Source organism: Giraffa tippelskirchi, chromosome 12 (assembly GCF_054371585.1).
Source record: "Giraffa tippelskirchi isolate mGirTip1 chromosome 12, T2T-mGirTip1v1.2.pri, whole genome shotgun sequence".
NCBI classification, from domain to species: domain Eukaryota; kingdom Metazoa; phylum Chordata; class Mammalia; order Artiodactyla; family Giraffidae; genus Giraffa; species Giraffa tippelskirchi.
In genome coordinates, this window is record NC_137286.1 from 103,188,637 (window position 1) to 103,205,651 (window position 17,015).

General features: G+C 41.7%; 1 protein-coding gene across 6 annotated transcripts in view; it reads left to right on the top strand.

The window, feature by feature from the left end:
* Nucleotides 1–17,015, top strand: part of LNX2 (ligand of numb-protein X 2) — an 87,208-nt gene that overhangs the window by 22,623 nt on the left and 47,570 nt on the right. For 3 of the 6 annotated variants that reach the window (XM_081549373.1, XM_081549371.1, XM_081549376.1), the window contains one exon: nt 6,116–6,247. The exons of the other annotated variants lie outside the window; for them this stretch is intronic. The gene's annotated coding sequence lies outside the window, so the exon portion shown is untranslated. The remainder of the gene's footprint in view (nt 1–6,115; nt 6,248–17,015) is intronic. 6 annotated transcript variants of the gene reach the window in all.

Sequence of the window (17,015 nt, forward strand, 5' to 3'; positions counted from 1 at the left end):
AAGCCAGAAATTTCCTTCTTGTTTCTGTGTATGGGTAGAATTATTTAACTTGAAATAAAATAGACATCTACCATTTTAACATCTTTACCTTTGAAAACCTGGTTTTCTTATGCTCAACAAAAGTTATTATTGGTAATGTAATATATACTTTTAATACTTTACATAATATATATTTTTAATAGAAGTTGTTCAGTCGCTAGGGCATGTCTGACTCTTGCAACCTTGTGAACCGCAGAACACCAGACTTCCCTGTCCTTCATTATCTCCCAGAGTTTGCTCAAAGTCATGTCTACTGAGTCGGTTATACTATCTAACCATCTTATCTTCTGCTACTCCCTTCTCCTCCTGCCCTCACTCTTTCCCAGCATCAGGGTCTTTTCCAGTGAGTCAGCTCTTTCCATCAGGTGGCCAAAGTATTGGAGCTTCAGCATCAGTCCTTCCAATGAATATCATTCCTTCCAATGAATATGAATAGAAGTAGTTAGGCAACATTATTGGAAATGTGGAAATTGTGGTGAGGGTGTGAATTAATTATGTCATTGGGCTGTTGGTGATTGGGGTTAGTGCTGGGTGGACTGGAATGGTTTAAGAATAGTAACAGTAAGTGGTTGCAGTTACATCTGAGATGTAAAGAGGCTCAAAAGTTAGTGTTTGGAGGATAAGATCTTAAGGGTATAGAATAACTGGGCTCGACCATTTTGAGTTGATCAAAGATGTTCTCTTGACTATTATGCTTTTCATTGGCATGGAGAGGGTCAAAATCAGACCCTTAGTTCTCAGTAGAGATGTTTTCACAGATAGAATTCCACAAACCTGGTGAATCCTTTTTATGTAAAAAGGTTAGATACAACTGAATGAGCTCTTGTCACAGCAGTCTGGGGCGTTTGGCCTAATTCTGGACCTCCACAGTTACTTCTCCTGGGGAAGTGGGGAGGGGTGGCTTTTGGTCACAGTCACATGCCCAGCTACTTGGGTGGTGTCCTCCGAGTGCATGGACTCCTGGACAAAGTACTTATGGGAATAGAGAGCTTCCTGGAGTCGGAAAGGGCCATTTTCTGTGATTTCCTTCCTCTGAGATCGTCTTTGTGGTCTAACCCGTCCTCTTGTAACAAACACCTCATGTGATGTGTTACTGAAATCTACCGCTTTGGAGAAAGTTTAAATGCAGACATTTTCTGTTTGGCATTTGAAGGAAAGAACCATTCCGAAGAGACTGTGAACACCCGTCTGCCCCAGCCACGTCGTACTCCTGCTGTCGGCTTGCAGGACGCTGCACGCTTGCTGGGAAGCCAGGGGCACCTGTCTGCCCCCGTCCCTGTGCAGGCGCTCTTTCTTTCTTTCCCTTCCTCACTGACCAGTTTCACACATTTTTTTTTCATTAAATTGGAGAGTATGCATTGCTTCTTAAATAAACAAACAATTTTTATTGTAGAAGTTACACACATGGCCATCTTAGAAAACTTTGAAAATACACATAGGTAAATATAAGAAAGTCAGTCACCTGTGATGTACATCTCAGTCAGTACTGCTTTTAAAGTTCTACATGTTGAGTTTTAAATTGTAGAAAGGATATATTAAAGTCTAACATGGTTCATTTTTTTTTATTTGACCAGTTGGCCAATGATTCATAGTTAACTGATGTAAATGGGTATAACAGATGGCTTTAAAATCTTTAAGTAAATATTTTTAAGTGATAAACGTAATCATTCCCTATTCTAGCTTTCGTTAAAGAATCTGCTTGCAATGCAGGAGACCCAGGTTTGATTCCTGGATCAGGAGGATCCCCTGGAGAAGGAAATGCAACCCACTCCAGTATTCTTGCCTGGAGAATCCCATGGACAAAGGAGCCTGGTAGGTTCCCAGTCCATGGGGTCACAAGAGTTGGACATGACTTAGCGACTAAACCACCACCACCCCCTTAAAAGGGGGGCAATTGCCTGAGTAGCTAATAGAAGATGATAGTATTTGAGGGAAAATGTTCTACAAAATCAGTAATTCACTACTCAGTAATATCATTGCTATACCTTTTTATTTTCTCCTCTAGCTTTGAAATTTGATATTTATAGTCTGAGCACTTGTGAATTATATTGTGTAAAGACTGACTCATCTATTGCCCTTTTCAATTATTAAGCACACTACAGCTAGTATTTTCTATTTACATTTGAGTAGTTAATAGCATTTCATCTACTTTAAAAATAGTACACAGCCTAACTACGAGCTGTTATATAATTAAATACTATTTTACATATGGTGCACTGTACTCCCCCACATCGACCCAACCACATCCACTGTATACATCCACCACACAGTGCTTTCTCATGGGTATTCTTGCACTTCTCCAGCCACTACAAAATACAGCTGAAAGGACACAGTCAGCATCTAGGAGAGCAATAAGCATATGGTATTGAGCTATTTATACCATGTTAGGACATGCTTAATAATAGGAAATGATCTGAATATGAGATGGTTTGTAGTATGAAGTAAGTGTTTAGGTGAATCCATTGCTTGATTTTTTTTTTTAAGGAAAGTACAATTTTTGAACTTCTGTATTTCTTAAGTGAAGACCTAGGAAATATGGATATTTTTTGTTTTCTGTAAACTAGGTTTCCTGCTGGTCAAGACTATAGGCATTCTTAAGAGTGAAGATGCATTTTGAAGTGTTATAATAAATTCTGTATATATTTAGTACATAGGGGAAATGATATAAGGTTCCAGTAATTACAGGAAAATGTTCTGCTTAATTCACGTTTTAGTAGCTAGCCTAAATTAGTTTTTTTTCCCTGAAAGTGTTAAAGTGTATGTGTGTGTGTCTGTGTAATCATTTGTAAATTAATCCACATTCAGTCAGATTGTTTCTAGAAACAGAACAGTTTCTCATATTGGACTACTAAGCAACAGATATTGTAAAGTAAAAAAAAAAAAATCCTAACTCAGTTCTCTAAATAGAGATATTTGAAGAAAGAAGCAACAATATATAAATTTTGGAGGAGTGGTAAGTGACTATGTTAGATAGTTATTTTATATGTACAATTTAATTCTAAAATTTCAAGAAGTGTTCTTTCAACAAGACCATTAGATTTTGTTTTATTTAGAGCTAAGATTTAAGAACAGTCAAGAATTGTGGAATCTCTTGTTTCTTAGGTTGTCCTCGTTTAAATGTCTCAATATTAGTGATAAACCACTGAAATATTTGATGATAATTATTATCACTTCTTAAAAGTTGGAGGCCCTTATCAGGACAACAAAGTACAATACTTAAGGACAAGTTCGGAAACTGCCTTTGAGAAACCTAACAAGAATCTGCATCTTGTATTTTAAAATAGATGTTGTATAGGAACATTTTCTATAACCCTTTTCTGCAGTATGATTTGAAGCGAGTTTCCTTTTCCTGTAATCTCTCGCCTTATGTTGTATCCGAAATGGTAAATCTCATAGGTAAACTTTCTAAAGTGTAAGATACTATAAAAGTAGGTTGAAGCAATGAATGGTGACTCTGCAGTGGCAAAGACCATCAAATGGTTATAGATATAATTCAGATTAAGGGGCTCACCAACAAGTGAGAACGTGATTTGTTCAGCCTCTTGGTTTGGCACTTTCATGTCTCACAGTAAATTTGAAAGTTGGCATCTTGGTCTGTGAGTGACCCACTTAGGACGTGGACAGAGTGAGGGCAGAGACTGAGCAGAGCCATAGATAGAGGTGTGTGTCCAGTTTGCGGCACTGAAGCCACCAACTCTGTTCCTTTCCCAGACCTCACCACTGGCTCCTTTTTAATGCATGGTTCCTGATGGGTTGGGATATCTTAATGCCTAGCCTAGAGCAGATTAGCAGCAACAAATGGCGAGTTTGGGGGGTGTATATGTGTGAGGACAAACATTGAGGGGTGTGGCAGAAAAATGAAAAACTAAAATTGACTTATTTATAGCACCGTTTATGGTAATGAATTGTTAGATAAAAAGTTATGTCTACTCTTTTCCATTTCAGAAGATAAGGAAATATGTATATAAGACAAAAGAGGCCTTGAGAAATTGGTGAGGGGGATATGGTGTGGGATGTGGAGAGGGCCACAGTCAGAGAGGAGGGGATTGAGGGAGACTGGAAGGAACCACAGCAGGAAGAACCCATCCTGTCAGAGAGGAGCTCCCAGCTCCCCAGTTGCTGGGAGCATGATGGGGTGAGGCATGTGATCAGGGGATGGTTTGCAGCAGCATCCAGCTGGAGCACACATGTGGGGTAACAGAGACAGACAGGTCCTGTTAAGATGCCTGATTGCTCTCCTGAAAGTCACTCAGTCGTGTCCGACTCTTTGCGACCCCATGGACAGTATAGTCCATGGAATTCTCCAGGCCAGAGTACTGGCGTGGGTAGCCATTCCCTTCTCCAGGGGATCTTCCCAACCCAGGGATCAAATCCAGGTCTCCCACATCGCAGGCAGATTCTTGACCAGCTGAGCCCACCAGGGAAGCCCAAGAATACTGGAGTGGGTAGCCTATCCCTTCTCCAGAGGATCTTCCCCATCCAGGAATCGAACCAGGGTCTCTTGCATTGCAGGCAGATTCTTTACCATCTGAGCTATGAGGAAAGCCCTGATCTCTCTCCTAGAATCAGATTTTTTTTCTGGAGGGGAATGATAGAATCATAATTGTGTAAGAGATCACCTTTTGTGATGGAGAGGTGAAAGGGCAGGTAGGCAGGAGATAGTCAAGAAGTCATAGGAACCTGAATTAGGACAGACACAGTGGGAATAAAAATGCTAGAGAAGAATCAGGATTTGGTGGGGCAGGAAACATTTGAGGAAATTTGTTCATTCATCCCCTCTGCGTTTCTTGAGATTAACCACATACTGTGTCTGTCAGGAGTGCTCCAAATGATGCCAGGGTTGTAGAGATGAGGCTTGATTGTTGCTTTTTTTTTTTTTAATTTTTATGTTATATTGGAGTGTAGTTGTTTAACAATGTTGTGTTAGTTTGGGGTGTACAGCATAGTGATTCAGTTATATCTATACATGTATCTATTCTTTTTCTAATTCTTATCCCATTTAGGTTATTAGAGGATACTGGGCAGAGTTCCCTGTGCTGTGCAGTAGGTCCTTGGTTATGTGTTTTAAATACAGCAGTATATACATGTCTGATTGCTGTCTTTAAAGGTACACTTGGTCTGTAGGGAAGACCCATGGAAGCAAGTGCTTGCTCACCCCAGCAGTGAGGAAGAACGTGGTGACTGTAATAATGACACACTGACGTAAGGGACAGGGTGCGTAATTACGTTCTGGTGGATCAGGAAGAGCTTCATAGCCAAGGATCTCTTGAGCTGGCCCTTAAATGCATGTAGTTCTGCAGACCAGCAAGGAAGGCAAGGACATCCAGGCAGAGAACAGCATGCTGAGGGCAAGGGTCATTTGGTTCAGCCCTGCACAGAACATGTGGAATTGTGTCAGGGGATGAAACTACAGGAGCCAGATCCAGAGGGCGTAGGCACCAGGTTGAGACTTCAGCTTTCATTTTGTAGAAGCAGTTGGGGCTCCAAAAGAGTACTCAGCAGGGACAGTAATATCACTGGTGCTTGGATGCCAGTGTCGTAAAGGATGAGGGGAGAGGAAGAAGCCTGCAAAACCTTGAGTGATGGCTCAGGGAGCCAGTGAAGTGGATAACAGAGCAGTGGTGGGGACCAGGGGAGAGGAGGCTGCGGTAACACATTCTGGAGGTGGAATCGATAGGAACCTGGTGACCAGTGGGGGCCGGGAGGGGGTGGAGAGGGAGGGGATGAGGCAGCAGGTGAGAGAGACCCCGGATTCCCTGGCCCCAGTTACAGGATACTAGGAGTCTAGAAGGGCTGTTAACAACCACAGTAATAGGATCGGTTAGGGAGAAGTAATGATATGGCTTTTGAACATAAGCGTGAGTTAGATATACTAGAATTAGGACAGTTACTTATCTATTGGGAGAGAAAAATCTGTTTTCATACTGCATTCCAGTTGAATTGAGTGTAATCATGTTTTTAAATAAACTATGCAAATGAAGAATATAGAGGCAAATCTTCGTCTCATCTTCTTATATGTGCATGTGTGCTCATTCACTCAGTTGTGTCCAACTCTGTGACCCCTCATTCTTTGCAGCCAGAGATGGGGAAGCTCTATACAGTCAGCAAAAACAAGACCGGGAGCAGACTGTGGCTCCGATAATGAACTCCTTATTGCCAAATTCAGACTGAAATTGAAGAAAGTGGAGAAAACTGCTAGACCATTCAGGTATGACCTAAATCAAATCCCTTGTGACTATACAGTGGAACTGAGAAATAGATCTAAGGGACTAGATCTGATAGAGTACCTGATGAACTATGGATGGAGGTTCGTGACATTCTACAGGAGACAGGAATCAAGACCATCCCCAAGAAAAAGAAATGCAAAAAAGCAAAATGGCTGTCTGAGGAGGCCTTACAAATAGCTGTGAAAAGAAGGGAAGCAAAAAGCAAAGGAGAAAAGGAAAGAGATACCCATTTGAATACAGAGTTCAAAAGAATAGCAAGGAGAGATAAGAAAGCCTTCTTCAGTGTTCAGTGCAAAGAAATAAAGGAAAACAACAGAACGGGAAAGACTACAGATCTCTTTTATGTGGAAGGGAAAAAATTAGAGGAGGTTGAAGAAAGATGAAACAAGTGACAGAGGTTGCCAAAAAGAATGGAATATTGAGCCCAAGTGAAGGAGAAATTAGCCTTTAGGCAGCAGAGGGAGAAGTGTGACCCAAGAAGAAAGTAACTAGGGATGTGTAGATGCAAATAATGAATTTGCACATCTTTGTTAACTGTTGAGGTGATCCCCAGTAGAGTCTCAGGTCCTCCCAGAATACAGAATTTCTCTTCCCATATTGCACAGTTTCTCAAAAGGATTAGCAGTGCTCTCATCCCTCTCTTCCATGATATCTTGTGAACTCTTTCCCAGAAAGCATTTCTGGGAAATGCTCGCTCCACCAAACCCCTGTCGAGGTCACATTCAGTGCTGTGTTGCTAAATCCCACGCTTGATTAATTCTCAGTCCTAATCTTATTTTACTTGCCTCTCGCATCTGACACAGCTAATCTTTCCGTCCTCCTTGAAATACTTTATACATTTGGTTGGCACCACGCTCTCCCGATCTTCTGCACTGACCACTCCTGCTCAGTTTGGTTCCTTCTTCTCTCCCAGGCCTCACCATACCAAACATGCCCCATGGCCCAGTCCTCAGACCCCTTCTCTTCTACTTACACTCATCCACTCCTCTTTGGTGATCTTTCCCAGTTGAATGGCTTTCTGTACCATCTACACACTGATGCTTCCTAAATTTGTATCACCAGCCCAGTCCTCTCGCTTGAACTGGACTTGTATACTTAACTGCCTACCCTGTGTGTCTACTTAGAGGTCTAACAGGGATTTCCAATAGAACCTGTTTGAATTTGGCCATACCCATTAAACCTACTCTCTTACAGACTTTCCCATCTCAGATGTATTAATTCTGTCTTTCCAGTTCAGACCAAAAGCCTTGGCATCATCCTTGACTTCTGCCGCCGGCAGCCCACACACACATTTTATTCATCAGCAAATCATAACAATCTGCCTTCAAAGCAGATCCAGAATTGGGTCACTTCCCACTCTTTACTATGTGCACCCTGGTTCAGTCCACTGTCATCTCTTGCTTAGAGTACTTTAGTAGGTTCCTGCTTGCTTCTGCCTCTGGTCCTTTCAGATTGTTCTCAGCATAGCAGCCAGAGCGATCCTATGAGGATTCTAACCCAAAGGAAAAGGGAAAGTGAGCCTCTGTTAGGGTCTGCTGCGTTTTCTTCTCTCTGCTTGTGTCTCTCATCCACATGGGCCTCCTGACAGTTGCCTGGACATACCAGGTACCTTGTCAGCTCGGGGCCTTTATCCTTGCTATTAACAAGCCACATGGTTAATATCTGGTATAGAATGTTTATGTCTATAATAAACATTCTGTACCAGATATTAACTTCTTGGCTTTCTAGTTACATCCTTGTGGCATTAACTCAGGTGTCACCTTCATAGTGAGTTTTTCCCTGATCACCCTGTTTAAAAAGCCCTCCTTCTCCCGGTATTTTATTCATTTTGTATGTGTGTTGTCTGTCTTCTCCCCAGCCCCCACCCAGAATGTAAACTTCACAAGGGAAGGGATTTTTGTTTTTGTTCAGGGCTGAATGCCTGGCCCTAGAACAGTGCCTGGCTCATAGAAGATTCTTAGTAACTCCTGGACAGACAGACAGATGGATGGAGGGATGGAAAGGAGGGAGGATGGGAGATTGCAAAGGAGGTTGGGATTGAAGATTAGGGAGATGGAGATGAATAACTAGTTTGCTTTTGAATATTTTGTTTGTTAAAGTTTCCTAGTGGAAATGTCAGAAAGGCAGATAATAACTACATAACGTGTAAAACCTGGGATTTTGTTTGACTCTGTTTCTGAAACTTGGGAAACTAATGTAATTTAGGGTGCATTGTTGATCATCCTAACACAGCACAGCCCCTTAACAGTTTCTGGCTTTATAGTACAGACATTTCCCGTCATGTGACGTAGGCAGTCGTACTTTGGAGGGTGCTTTTATCTGTGACACAGCTGAGCCTGGACCACGAGTCTCATCACATGAAGATATCCCTTTTGATTTTTCTCAGTATTAGAACTGTGTTTAAACTCAAAGAACTCATTTTAATCATTTAGAAGGACCTCTGGGAACACCCGAGAGTCATTCTGGATACACACCAAGGCCAGCAAGGCTGTGGTCCCTGTGCCCGACACCGTGGCATGTCACCTGGTCCTGAGAAAGTACCAGATCCGGCCACTCAGTGATGGTCCTTTGAGTCTGGTCCAGAGTCATTCTTGAGCTGATCATTCTTTTATGTATTAAATTATAATTGGGACAAACTGAGCATCTTAAATAGTATCTTTTAATTATCAGTGTCCCTAAATGAGCTTAGAAAGCTGGAGCATTTAAATTTCTTATATCTTGCTTACAGTTAAGATAATGAAGCCTGGGAATCTTAATTATTATTAATACCACCATCATAATAAAACCTATCCTGATTGTGATTTAATTCCACTTCATTTATTTTATTGTGTGGGCTTGATAACAGAGGAGTAAGTGTCCTACTGATTTCTTTGCATTTATTGAAGGAAGTAAGGCTGAAGAGTTTGTCCTTTTTCTGCAGCTTCGGATGTTTCTTTAATGGGAAAATAGAAGATTAACTCTGGAGCAAAATCTGCCATCTAAAACCATCTGTTTAGACTACTGACAATTACCTACGCTTGTCTTAAAAAAAAAAAAAAAAAGACAAGCTAACCATATTAGTCCTTCAGATAGATGTACCTGCATCGGGAAAAGGAAATGGCAGCCCACTCCGGTATTCTTGCCTGGAGAATCCCAGGGACAGGGGAGCCTGGTGGGCTGCCGTCTATGGGGTCGCACAGAGTCGGACACGACTGAAGCGACTTAGAAGCAGCATCTCCTAAATGGCATTTTTCTGGGAGCCAGGAAGAAGTTATTTTTGTCTTACAGCACTATAGCATTGGACTTTGTAGCACCATAATAAACATAGGGAGATGTTCAGCTCTGTATCTAGCCCTCCTCTCTTGTACATAGACTTGTCTGCAAAAAGAGAAACTTTCAGGTCAGGAGATAAGTGTCTGGTACTGTAAAAATCAAACAAAATAAGAAAACAAAAAAGCAACTCAAAAAAACCTCTCCTGATGAGCTTTGGATTTAGATCATCTTTATAGTAATTACAGCGCTGGATAATAGTAAAGAAAAATGTTTGTTCTTTGGGAACAGATGTGTGCTCTAGAATCATGGAATGAGGGACCTGTAGGTAACTTAGAGTCTGTCTGGTGTGGCCCACTGGTCTGTAGCAAGAGAGAAGGGAAGCCTAGAGAGGAGGAGGGCTGAGCGGGACAGCCTGGTTGCTGGTCTCAGAGCCGAACATCAGATGCTTTCCTCCTGTGACCAGTCTAGTGGAAGGAGCCCGGACCACCCGGCAGCCAGCTGTCCACTCTTATCTGCGTTGTCCCTTACAGGCCTTAATCTACTCAGAAGTTTGTGTTACAATGCCTTGTGGTCTGTGAGAGGGTTTTCTGGCAGTGTAACATTTTTAGCCTCATAGTAATCCTGTGCTGTAAGCAAGATACTATTTCTAACATGAAGAGGTTGAGGTTTATAAACTCATTGCTGTGCCACGTTATGGTGTCGCGTTGCTAGTAACTGGCGAGTGGAGTGGATTTCGAACCTGCAGCAGTGCTCTTTTTGATGCCCTTGGCTTCCTTGGATCATGGAGTTAGTGGAGGAATTCTGATCCCCACTTACAGAAATTAGAGATTGAAAAGACCTGGAAAATAAGAATTTTATCAATCACTTGAAAACAAATGTTGTCTAAACTTAGTGTGCAGGAAGATAAATGTTTGAAAGTTTTCACCCTTTAGAAGAAAATCAATCATTTAATTTATTAAAATCAGAACATTTGCCTTTGATGTCATATTGTTGTTCAGTCGCTCAGTCATGTCTGACTCTTTGCAACCCCATGGACTGCAGCACACCAGGCTTCCTGTCCTTCACTACCTCCTGGACTTTGCTCAAATTCATGTCCATTGAGTCAGTGATGCTATCTAATCATTTCATCCTCTGTCGTCCCCTTCTCTTCTGCCCTCAGTCTTTCCCAGCATCAGGGTCTTTTCCAGTGAGTCAGCTTTTCGCATCAGGTGGCCAAAGTATTGAAGCTCAAGCTTCAGAATCAGTCCTTTCAATGAATATTCAGGGTTGATTTCCTTTCAGATTGACTGGTTGGATCTCCTTGCAGTCCAAGGGACTCTCAAGAGTCTTCTCCAACACCACAGTTTTAAAGCATCAATTCTTCAATGCTCAGCCTTCTTTATGGTCTAACTCTAATATCAAGACGTGATTACTAGAAAAACCACAGCTTTGACTTTATGGATCTTTATCAGCAAAGTGATGTCTCTCCTTTTTAACACACTGTCTAGGTTTGTCGTATCCTAGGAGCAAGCGTCTTTTAATTTGGTGACTGTAGTCACCATCCACAGTGATTTTGAATGTTGTAATAAACAAGTATAAAACTATATCCAGCTGGTAAACATCACATGCAATAAAGCTAAACCTATGCAGACTGCTTCCCCTCATACACCCCCACTGCGTCATTTCTGTAGTGTGCGACTCTCCTGAATTTGTGACGTCTTTGAGATGTTAGGTGACCATCCTAGTCAGCTGGTGCTGTGCTGATCTCTGCTGCGAAGCCATCACGTGCTGGGGGAGTGTGTCTTTATGGAAATGTTTAGTGTTCCATATGGTGTGTTTCCTTTTTGAAATAGTTTTATATCAATTCTGTTTTAAAATTACTCTAAGGTAACACCATTTAGTATAATTTTTAGAAGTATAACTCTGAGCCTACAGGAGTTGTGTAGGTAATCGGTTTGGTTTTTGCATTAGAAAAAAAAGTTTTCATTGTAGCTTAGTGGTTCAAAATGAGAAGAATTAAAGGCAGAAGGACATTTAAAATTTGCAAAGTCTTTGGCAGCCACAATGTAACCTCCTTTTTATAAAATACTTAGGAGACTATTAAAGTTATCAAAGAACAATAACAGTTGTCAGGACCAGAAGATAAATACAACATATCAGTAAGTATTTTATTGTGTATAAAAAGATATAAAATCGTGAGAATGATGGAGCTAGATTTAAACTCCATGCATGTGTGTATGTGTATGGTCAGTTACTCTTTAAGCATAGCTGTTAGTACACAGACAAGAAGCCAAGATACCAGAATATCTCTGTAATACCAGCATCTAGTAGACTCTGCATAAACATGTGGTGAATGAAAATGAATTGTGTAGTGACCTAATTACCCAGCTGGCATGGAATTCAGAGCCTAAGTTTCATAGCCTCCAGCATTTTTTTCTTAGCTTATTAATTTTCTAGCTTACTAAATAGGGTATATCTAACTACAAGTAGCATCTTAAGAATTTTAGATGCTTTTTAGATGGTTTTTCAGACATTTCTACTTCATAAAGAGGAAAAAGGCATATCGCTGAGTGTGCTGAATCACACTTTTACGTAGACAATGACAGAATTATAAATTATAGATGTGGAATTGTTGGAAACTGGTATTTAGGTTTTTCCTCATGTCTTGCAGTAGGAAATAAATTTTAATTAATTGGAGAGTAGACTTTCTGTAAGGGTCTCATAGAATATGCTAAGTACTCCGTACGTACAGAGAGATATCCAGACACACATCTTTAGGGTAGAAGGTTCTGGGGAGAGAGCCCCATTCTAGGACAGGCAGACTTCTCCAGCATGTGCTCACCTCCACATCTTGCCTTTTTCGGTTTTTGTCTTTTTAAAAAGTTGTGTTGGTTGCCGACTGGGACCTCCTCTTGTGGAAGAAGGTGTCAGAACCCCTCAGTGCTCTGTGCCATGTGTCTGCATGTGACCCAGGACGCCCTGTGTTCAGTGGGTCCACAAGGTCAAAACTGTTTTCCCAGGAACACTAAGATGTTTCCTTCCCTTTTCACTCTCACTCTCTCTCATGAGGGTCCAGTAGAGTTTCCAGAGAAAACCTCACAGGTGAGCTCACAGCAGATTGAAAGAAACAGGCCCAAGACTCCAGATCTGCAAAATACATGCTGCATAAACAGGGCCTCCCCTCACTGTGTTAATTTTGAAAAAAGTTATTTTTCATAAAAATGTTAATGTGTAAAAATGGGCTTTATTCATTTACAGATGAATAAACATAAACATTTTAATTAACTTAGTTGCATTGTCATTTCAAGAATGTTATACACATGGAGTAATACAGTATGCAACCTTTTCAGATCAGCTTCCTCACTCAGCATAATTCTCTAAGGAACATCCGGACTGGTGTGCACGTCAGTAGTTCATTCTTCTTTACTGCTGAGCCGTGTCATGTGGCGTGTCTCCTGTTGAAGAACACCTGGGTTGTTTCTGAATTGGGTGTATTACAGATAAGGCTGAACCCGTTTTTGTGCAAACATAAGTTTTCATTTCTTTGAGATAAATGCCCAGGAGTGCAGTTGCTGGATCGCATGGTAGTTTTAGTTAGTTTTTTTTTTTTTAAATAGCCAGACTTGTCCAGGGTGGATAAAGGGATCCTTAGGTGTAAAAGGTTGACAACTGCTGCTTTCTACAAAGGTAGCTGTGAAAGCTGATATGTAACATATACAGTACAAGAAAATTTTATGGTATTGATATCATCAAGCCAAAAAAAAGAGGCAATTTTTCCTCAGACTTTTGAGATTAAAGGAAGTAATACCTTATTCCTAGTGTGTTTATGGTCATAGTGCAGAGTCCAGTGTGTTGAGTACTTGCAGTACCACAGGTTAATGTACAAGATTTTCTCATATATTTACATAGTTATATAATACGTTTCAGGACTGTACTTCAGGCTCAGTCTCAGTTTTTTTATTGCATAGTATGTGTGAACACATGGAAATACAAGAGAGAAAGCAGATACTGTCTTTACCTTCCAAGAGGTGAGAAGACAGCTAAAAGTGTGCAAGTGTTAGTCACTCAGTCGTGTCTGACTGTTGGCGACCCCATGGACTGTAGCCTGCCAGGCTCCTCTGTCCATGGGATTTTCCAGGCAAGCATACTGGAGTGGGTTGTCATTTCCTCCTCCAGGGGATCTTCCTGACTCTGGTCTCCTGCATTGAAGGCAGATTCTTTACCATCTGAGTCACCAGGGAAGCCCAAAGACAGATAAACAAGCATGCAAAGGTAGTAACTGCTAAGAGGAAGGCATGTGTACAGAGCAGCAGTAACAGGAGGGAAGGCGGTGGTCCTGAGAGCAGGAAGGAGCCTGAAGAGATCTGATAGGAGGTAGAGGCAGAGCTAAGACTTAAAGAGAGAGGAGAGGTTTTCCCAGATGTGTCAGAGGAACCAGTGATGTGTTGTGTCCTGTCCCATCCCCCCACCGCCACCCACCCCAACCATACTTTGTTGCTAACCCTTAGCTTATCATCTTTTATACTGGGCTAGATCTGCCAGGTTAGGGCCAATGAGGACCCTTTCAGTCTGAATGAAAAGTAACAGTAAGAGAAATTATCTGAATAACATAGTTTGGGAGTGTGCAGATTAACTGAAAACTGTCCTCCATCTGAGTTTCTAAGATGTACCAGGATAGTCTTATCTCATAAACCAGGAAGAGCAAGCATGTTAGTAGTGACTGGAGTTAGGTGGTAAATAGTCTTATAACTCCCTCTCCACTGCTATTTAAATGTGTTGTAATATTCTCAGCCAGTTTAATAGCATCCATCTGTTTACTGCAAAGAATATAATCAATCTGATTTTGGTGTTGGCTCTGGTGATGTCCATGTGTAGAGTCTTCTCTTGTGTTGTTGGAAGAGGGTGTTTGCTGTGACCAGTGTGTTCTCTTGGCAAAACTCTATTAGCTTTTGCCCTGCTTCATTCTGTACTCCACAGCCAAATTTGCCTGTTACTCCAGGTGTTTCTTGACTTCCTACTTTTGCATTCCAGTCCCCTATAATGAAAGGGACATCTTTTTTGGGTGTTAGTTCTAAAAGGTCTTGTAGGTCTTCATAGATCCATTCAACTTTAGCTTCTTCAGCATTACTGGTTGGGGCATAGACTTGGATTACCATGATATTGAATAGTTTGCCTTGGAAATGAACAGAGATCATTCTGTCGTTTTTGAGATTGTATCCATGTACTGCATTTCGGACTCTCTTGTTGACTATGATGGCTACTCCATTTCTTCTAAGGGATTCCTGCACACAGTAGTAGATATAATGGTCATCTGAGTTAAATTCACCCATTCCAGTCCATTTTAGTTTGCTGATTCCTAGAATGTCAATGTTCACTCTTGCCATCTCTTGTTTGACCAGTTCCAATTTGCCTTGATTCATTGACTTCACTTTCACTTTTCACTTTTGTGCGCTGGAGAAGGAAATGGCAGCCCACTCCAGTGTTCTTGGCTAGAGAATCCTAGGGACGGGGTAGCCTGGTGGGGTTCCGTCTATGGGGTCGTACAGAGTCAGACATGACTGATGCGACTTAGCAGTAGCAATTGACCTAACATTCCAGGTTCCTATGCAATATTGCTCTTTACAGCATCGGACCTTGCTTCTATCACCAGTCACATCCACAGCTGGGTGTTGTTTTTGCTTTGGCTCCATCCCTTCATTCTTTCTGGAGTTATTTCTCCACTGATCTCCAGTAGCATATTGGGCACCTACCAACCTGGGGAGTTCATCTTTCAGTGTCCTATCTTTTTGCCTTTTCATACTGTTCATGGATCAAATTGCCAACATCCGCTGGATCGTTGAAAAAACAAGAGAATTCCAGAAAAACATCTATTTCTGCTTTATTGAGTATGCCAAAGCCTTTGACTGTATGGATCACAATAAACTGTGGAAAATTCTGATAAGAGATGGGCATACCAGACCACCTGACCTGCCTCTTGAGAAACCTGTATGCAGGTCAGGAAGCAACAGAACTGGGCATGGAACAACAGACTGGTTCCAAATAGGAAAAGGAGTACATCAAGCCTGTATATTGTCACCCTACTTATTTAACTTATATGCAGAGTACATCACGAGAAACACTGGGCTGGAAGAAGCATAAGCTGAAATCAAGATTGCCAGGAGAAATATCAATAACCTCAGATATGCAAATGACACCACCGTTATGGCAGAAAGTGAAGAAGAACTAAAGAGCCTCTTGATGAAAGTGAAAGAGGAAAGTGAAAAAGTTGGCTTAAAGCTCAACGTTCAGAAAACTAAGATCATGGCATCCGGTCCCATCACTTCATGGCAGATAGATGGGGAAACAGTGGAAACAGTGGCTGACTTTATTTTGGAGGGCTCCAAAATCAATGCAGATGGTGATTGCAGCCATGAAATTAAAAGACGCTTACTCCTTGGAAGGAAAGTTATGACCAACCTAGACAGCAGATTAAAAAGCAGAGATGTTACTTTGCCAACAAAGGTCTGTCTAGTCAAGGCTATGGTTTTTCCAGTAGTCATGTATGGATGTGAAGGTTGGACTATAAAGAAAGCTGAGCACAGAAGAATTGATGCTTTTGAACTGCGGTGTTGGAGAAGACTCTTGAGAGTCCCTTGGACTGCAAGGAGATCCAACCAGTCCATCCTAAAGGAGATCAGTCCTGGGTGTTCATTGGAAGGACTGATGTTGAAGCTGAAACTCCAATACTTTGGCCACCTGATGCGGAGAGTGACTCATTGGAAAAGACCCTGATGCTGGGAAAGATTGAGGGCAGGAGGAGAAGGGGATGACATAGGATGAGATGGTTGGATGGCATCACGGACTCAATGGACATGAGTTTGGGTGAACTCGGAGAGTTAGTGATGGACAGGGAGGCCTGGCGTGCTGTGGTTCATGGGGTCACCAAGAGTCAGACACGACTGAGACTGAGCGGCTGAACTGAACTGACTGATCTGTTTACTGTGTTCCTGGAATACTAGATACAAATAATGTAGCTTGTGAAGATACACATTTTGCAACATTTTGTCTTTATATTTTGGAGAGTATTTAAAACTAGTATTTAACTTGTATTTTAATATTTTAAATTCTGCTCATAGAATATCTGAAATCAAAATTAAACATGGGCGTATCCTCCTGTGTGTATAAGTGTATTTATAGCTACCTAACCAGCTGCTGCTGCTGCTGCTGCTAAGTCGCTTCAGTCGTGTCCGACTCTGTGCGACCCCATAAACGGCAGCCCACCAGGCTCCACCATCCCTGAGATTCTCCAGGCAAGAATACTGGAGTGGATTGCCATTTCCTTCTCCAGTGCATGAATGAGAAAAGTGAAAGTGAAGTCGCTCAGTCGTGTCCGACTCTTAGCGACTCCATGGACTGTAGCCTACCAGGCTCCTCCGTCCATGGGATTTTCCAGGCAAGAGTACTGGAGTGGGGTGCCATTGCTTTCTCCGACCTAACCAGCAGGAGTGAGCAAACATTTTATTACTCACTTGGTCACTT